The sequence below is a fragment of the Gopherus flavomarginatus genome, chromosome 2 (genome assembly GCF_025201925.1).
Source record: "Gopherus flavomarginatus isolate rGopFla2 chromosome 2, rGopFla2.mat.asm, whole genome shotgun sequence".
Lineage (NCBI taxonomy): Eukaryota > Metazoa > Chordata > Testudines > Testudinidae > Gopherus > Gopherus flavomarginatus.
Window position 1 is genome coordinate 177,464,251 of NC_066618.1, and position 6,952 is coordinate 177,471,202.

Below are 6,952 nucleotides of genomic sequence, written 5' to 3' on the forward strand. Positions count from 1 at the left end.
TGATGGATTACACGTCAGTTAATTGGCTTCTGAAACGGATACATTTTTAAAGCTAAAAGAACAGACGGTATGGGACAGTCGCTGCTTTCATACACAGATCATGCACATACCATTCATAGCGTCAGAATTGCATGTATGCAAACAGGAGCGATCAATTTATAGCGAAAATTTTCAATTGAGCAAACCAAATGTCTCTCAGCAAGGTTCCTTTTAAACCGTGCAGCGACTGAACTCCTGATACGCAAAAAAAAAAAAAAAAAAAAAAGCACTGGCTGTAAATGACTTGTTAATATTTTTGTTTTAAAAAAACATTAACTAAGAGACAGGATAACTGTTCACCAGACTCTCAAACTAGGCGCGGGGAGGAAGCTCGAGGTTTGGACTAGCAACAAGCCGTTTAGTACTGTGTCTTTCAGGTTTCACACACGATTCATGTAGCAGCCCTCCCCCAGCCCGTTTTTAACAGACATTCATATCCTCTGTTCTTGAATACCACATTCAAAACAATCATCGCACACTGACTTTTTTGGCTTTCTATGTATAAGATACATACAGTGTTTAGAATATTAATTGCTAATCTTCAACGCCATCTTCTGAAATTTAAATGTAATTATATTTCCCAGAAAAGGCCTGATTTGGATATTGTTCATTAGAAGCAAGGATGATAATGATGGTATAGAGAACTAAGGCAGAAGTTTCATTGGCTATACAAAAGTGTTGCATATTGATTTAGTTTAATTATAAATGGCAATTTGGAACCCTTTCCACTTTTCCCAGTTTGAAAGAAAGAGCGCTGTCTCAATGTGAAAAAAGTCCATTAGAACAAGCCCTTCAGGATAGAACTAGATCCTTTCCCCAATTTGGAGTAATGTTTTTTTAATCTTACTTTTCAGCTGAAGTTAAAATAATTATTAGAAAAACCCTCAACCCTTAAGAGAAAATAAAACCAGCAGAACTTGCCAAAAAATATTTTATGAAGACAGGACAGATGACCAACGATGTTTGGTTGTCTTTTATCAACTTTGCCAAAAGCATTCTATGAGAGATTAGCCCGAATTGCCAGAATTTTCAGACCTCTATGCCTAAAACTAGACTCCTAAATGCATATTTAGGCACTTCAGTAGTAATATCCTGATGTTCAGATGCACTGAGCATCTGCAGTTCATATCAATAGGAATGTGAGTGCCAAGGGTTTCATTTAGGTGGATAATCAAAAGCTAAGGGGACTAATTTTAGACATCTAGGTTGGAAAACTCTGTCCAACAATTAAACTATGTTATTTTAAATAACTATTGCAGTATCAGACTGGTGACCTATATAATGTGCATATTGTATATGCTGGGAATCCTAACCATCCACTGACCTTGATTATGTTTTGAACAATACAGGAACCCTGCAGCCTAATCTCCCTTTCTAGTGATCTAAATAGTAATAAAAGGTCCAGCAGACCTGACACAAAACTCACATCTGGCTTCAATGGAAGTTTCCTGTATGAATACAAAATTTGCAGGCCCACTGTCAGAAAGCTTGTATTGCTTTTTAACTCCTCTGCTAACCACACTTTTAAGGTCACTGACTAAACTATCTAAGGGTACGTCTACACTATGGGATTATTCCAATTTTACATAAACCGGTTTTATAAAACAGATTGTATGAAGTCGAGTGCATGCAACCACACTAAGCACATTAATTCGGCGGTGTGCGTGCATGGTCCGAGGCTAGCGTCGATTTCCGGAGCGTTGCACTGTGGGTAGCTATTCCGTAGCTATCCCATAGTTCCCGCAGTCTCCCCCACCCCTTAGAATTCTGGGTTGAGAGCCCAGTGGCTGATGGGGCAAAAATCATTGTTGCGGGTGGTTCTGGGCAAATGTCATCACTCATTCCTTCCTCCGGGAAAGCAACGGCAGACAATCATTTCGAGCCCTTTTTCCCTGGATTGCCCTGGCAGATGCCATAGCACGGCAACCATGGAGCCCGTTCAGCTTTTTTTTTTTACAGTCATCGTATGTGTACTGGATGCCGCGGACAGAGGCGATACTCCAGCGCTACACAGCAGCATTCATTTGCTTTTGCATGATAGCAGAGACGGTTACCAGTTGTTCTGTACCGTCTGCTGCCAGTGTAATTTGGCAATGAGATGATGGTTATCTGTCCTTCTGTACTGTCTGCTGCTACCATGGGTGCCCCTGGCTGAGATCGGCCAGGGGCGCAAAGGCAAAACTGGGAATGACTCCCCGAGTCAATCCCTCCTTTATGGTTTCTAAAAATAGAGTCAGTCCTGCCTAGAATATGGGGCAAGTGTACTAGAGAAGCAGTGTATCAGAGAGCACAGCCGCTCTGTGTCAGATCCTGCAGAAATGATGAGCTACGTGCGATTCATGGGGGGTGCCCCTGCAACAACCCCACCCGTTGCTTCCCTCCTCCCCCAACCTTCCTCGGCTACCGTGGCAGTGTCCCCTCGAGTTGTGTCATGAAGTTATAAAGAATGCATGAATAAGAAACAGTGACTTGTTAGTGAGATAAAATGAGGGGGAGGCAGCCTCCCGGTGCTATGACAGTCCAGGCAGGACATTAAGCGGTGCGGGGGAGAGGAGCCCAGCATGCCGCTGCTATGATAGTCCAGGTAGGACAGAATCTTTTCTTTACACAGGAAAGGGAGGGGGCTGATGGAGCTCAGCCCCCAGTTGCTATGATGAAGACGGTTACCAGCTGTTCTGTACCATCTACTGGGAATGACTGAGAATCATTCCTATTTTCACCCAGGCACCCCCGGCCAGCCTCACCTAAAGCCAGCCAGGAGCACTCACGGGTTGATAAGAAGGACGGTTACCAGTCCTACTGCACCGTCTGCCACCGGGGAGGGGAGAGGAGCAGATACTGCTCTTCACTGCTGCAGCATCGCGTCTACCAGCAGCATTCAGTAGACATAGGGTGACACTGAAAGAAGTCAAGAAACTATTTCTTTCCCTTTTCTTTCACGTGTCAGGGTGGGGGAGTAAATTGACGAGCTATTCCCTGAACCAAGCCGGACAATGTGTTTGAACCTACAGGCATTGGGAGCTCAGCCAAGAATTTAAATACTTTTCAGAGACTGCTGGGGACTGTGGGATAGCTGGAGTCCTCAGTACCCCCTCCCTCCCTCCATGAGCATCCATTTGAGTCTCTGGCTTCCCGTTACGCTTGTCATGCAGCACTGTGTAGCCTGGAGATTTTTTTTCCAAATGCTTTGGCATTTCGTCTTCTGTAACGGAGCTTTGATAGAACAGATTTGTTTCCCCATACAGCGATCAGATTCAGTATCTCCCGTACGGTCCATGATGGAGTTTTTTTTGGATTTGGGACTGCATTGCCACCCATGCTGATAAGAGCTCCACGCTGGGCAAACAAGAAATGAAAATCAAAATTTTGCGGGGCTTTTCCTGTTTACCTAGCCACTGCATCTGAGTTGAGATTGCTGTCCAGAGCGGTCACAGTGGTGCACTGTGGGATACCGCCCGGAGGCCAATACCGTCGATTTGCGGCCATACTAACCCTAATCCGATATGGTAATACCGATTTTAGCGCTACTCCTCTCGTCGGGGAGGAGTACAGAAACCGATTTAAAGAGCCCTTTATATTGATATAAAGGGCCTCGTAGTGTGGACAGGTACAGCGTTAAATCGGTTTAACGCTGCTAAAATCGGCTTAAACGCGTAGTGTAGACCAAGTCTCAATGTTTGCCAGGAAAAGCGGCTGTTTCATCTAAACAGTCATTCACAAGTATTTCACGCACATGGGGCTGATTCAGCTTTTGCATGCACACACGAAGTCCCTGCTGACTTCAAAGGGAATTGCACCCATGTATCCATGGAAAAAAATATAGGCCCATAATGTATAAATGTGGATGTGTGAAATGGTACGTTAGTAAGTGTATAATAAGGTTGAGAGGATACTTGCATTAGAAAGTCCTGTTTTCGGAGATTTCTAATTCATCCAAAAAAAAATCCTTCAAAACTCCTTGGGCCCCATGTTTCCCTAGGCAAGTTATTTCCACGTGAGTGAGTGTAAAGTCATATTTCAATTGGCAGAGTTTCCCTGGAATTCTTCTGTTATAAAGGTGAGGTTTGTCTCCTGGAGAAGAAGCTGTGAGCTCTACCACCTAAATCAGAAAGTGATAGGGGAAATGTGCCAGAGGCAAAGGTTTATCTTACTGAGGTCCCTTGGCTCCACTGTTGTTAGAGGTGCCTGCACAGTGCCATTCATTCAGGTGTTCCTCCAACTGTGACTATCCTGAAATCCCCTTAGGGGGTGGCTGGAGGAGAAGGGGAGTTCCAAGCTGCACAATGGGAACCTATGTAAATTACTGCAGACTATGGGCCATGTTCACTAAAACATTATTCCAGTTTACATCAGTGTAACACCATTGGTTTCAATGGAGATGCACCAACATAAAACCGGAGTTATTACTATTAATCATGTTTATTGCAGTAGAGATTAGTCAATATCAGGGCCCCATTTTGTTAGGCACTATAACAGAGGGCAGTAGCTAGTCCCTATCCAAAGAGCTTACACTCTAAATAAGTAAATAGGTAAGGATTAATGCAATGACAATTCAGACTCTGTAAAAGCAGCAAAGAATCCTGTGGCACCTTATAGACTAACAGACGTTTTGGAGCATGAGCTTTTGTGGGTGAATATATCTGATGCATCTGATGAAGTAGGTATTCACCCACGAAAGCTCATGCTCCAAAACGTCTGTTAGTCTATAAGGTGCCACAGGATTCTTTGCTGCTTTTACAGATCCAGACTAACACGACTACCCCTCTGATACAATTCAGACTCTGTGTAGGCATTAAATGCTCAATCCTGAACCATTTGAGTCACTACAGGTTTGGCCATTGACTTCAGCTTGAGTAGGATCAGGCCCCTAACTACTCCTCTTCCTGGGAGTAGGTGTGGATCCCTGCAGAGGTGACACTGATTTTTCCTTCCCTCCACCAAATCCCATGGTGCAGAGGGAAGGGAGCAGGAGACTGATATCTGGTTTATATGAGCTTTGCCTAGTAGTGAATATCTCTGCCAAATTTGAAAGAAAATTAAACTGGTGCAGCCACTTTTGATTTATAGCAACAAAAACGCTACCACTTATGTCTAGGGCCCTACCAAATTCATGGCCATGAAAATGTATGCATCAAGGACCATGAAATCTGTCTCCCACTGTGAAATCTGGTCTTTTGAGTGTTTTTACCTCATACTATGCAGATTTCACAGGGGAGACCAGCATTTCTCAAATTGGTGGTCCTGAACCAAAAGGGAGTTCCAGGGGGATCACAAGGTTATTTTAGTGGGGAGGCGGTATTGTCACCCTACTTCTGCACTGCTGCCTTCTGAGCTGGGTAGCCAGAGAGCGGTGGCTTCTGACTAAGGACCCAGCTCTGCAGGCAGCAGCGCAGAAGTAAGGGTGTCAATATCACACCATGCCATCCTTACTTCTGTGTTGCTGTTGATGGCGGCTCTGCCTTCAGCAATGGGCTTCTGTCCAGCAGCCATCACTCTCCAGTTGCCCAGCAGCCACCGCTCTCCAGCTGCCCAGCTCTGAAGGCAGTACCGCCACCAACAGCAGTACAAAAGTAAGGGTAGCAGTACTGCAACTCCGCCCACTAACCTTTCGACCCCACCACAATGCCTTTTTGGCTCAGGACCCTTCCAATTACAACCCCACGAAATTTCAGATTTAAATAACTGAAATAATTAAATTTATGATTTTTTAAAATCTATGACCATGAAATTTACCAAAATGGGCTGTGAATTTGGTAAGGCTGCACTTATGTCACCATATTTGAAGCTTCAGTGTGCCCAGTTCTAATTATTACATTTGGCTACTACCAAACTATATCTGATTATTTGAACCAATCACATAGAGGTAAGAAGCCGCATATTCATAAGCCTTTTCCACTGACGGACCCTCATGAATTCCAGCGTGAGTAGATTTTCAAAACCTCACAGGTCCCATTTAGGCATCTCAGACTTTGTCTACCCTAGAATGTACTTCAGTATAATTTACGTTGCTCAGAAGTGTGAATAATCCACACTCCTGAGTGATGTAAATTACACCAACCTAAGCACTGGTGTAGACAGTGCGATATCAGTTGGAGAGCTTCTCCCACTAACATAGCTACTGCCTCTCATGGGAGGTGGACATAGGTGCGCACAGCACATTTTATTAGGGTGTGCACCCAGGGAATTTTTTTTTTAAAGGCGAACATTTATTGGATACTGTGATGGGGCAAGGCCAGATGACTACAGTAAAGTACTGAGAAACATGTATGTTAGCCCCAGGCTAAACAAATCCCTAGTATGCTGGTAACCAAATGGCAGTTGCTCCAGGTTAATCAAGGCACTTGGGGCCAATTAAGATCTATCTAGAAGGCAGTAGAGATAGCTACTTTAATTAGAACACCTGCAGCCAATCAAGGCAGGCTAATCAGGGCACGTGGGTTTAAAAAGGAGCTCACTCCAGTTAGGCAGGGAGGAGCCAGAGGAGAAAGAGTGTGTGTGAGGAGCTGGGAGCAAGAAGCTGAGAGTGAGAGAGTGTACTGCTGGAGGATTGAGGAGGACAAGAATTATTAGACACCAGGAGGAAGGTCCTGTGGTGAGGATAAAGAAGGTGTTTGGAGGAGGCCATGGGGAAGTAGCCCAGGGAGTTGTAGCTGTCATGCAGCTGTTACAGGAGGCACTATAGACAGCTGTGATCCACAGGGCCCTGGGCTAGAACCTGGAGTAGGGGGGGGACCTGGGTTCCCCCAAAACCTCCCAACTCCTGATCAGACACAGGAGGAGCTGACCCAGACTGTGGGTTCCACAAGAGCGGAAGATCACTGAGGTGAACAAATCCACCAATAAGGGCAGGACCCACTAAGGTAGAGGAGGAACTTTGTCACAACACAATCATAAAAGACATTATTTTTTATTC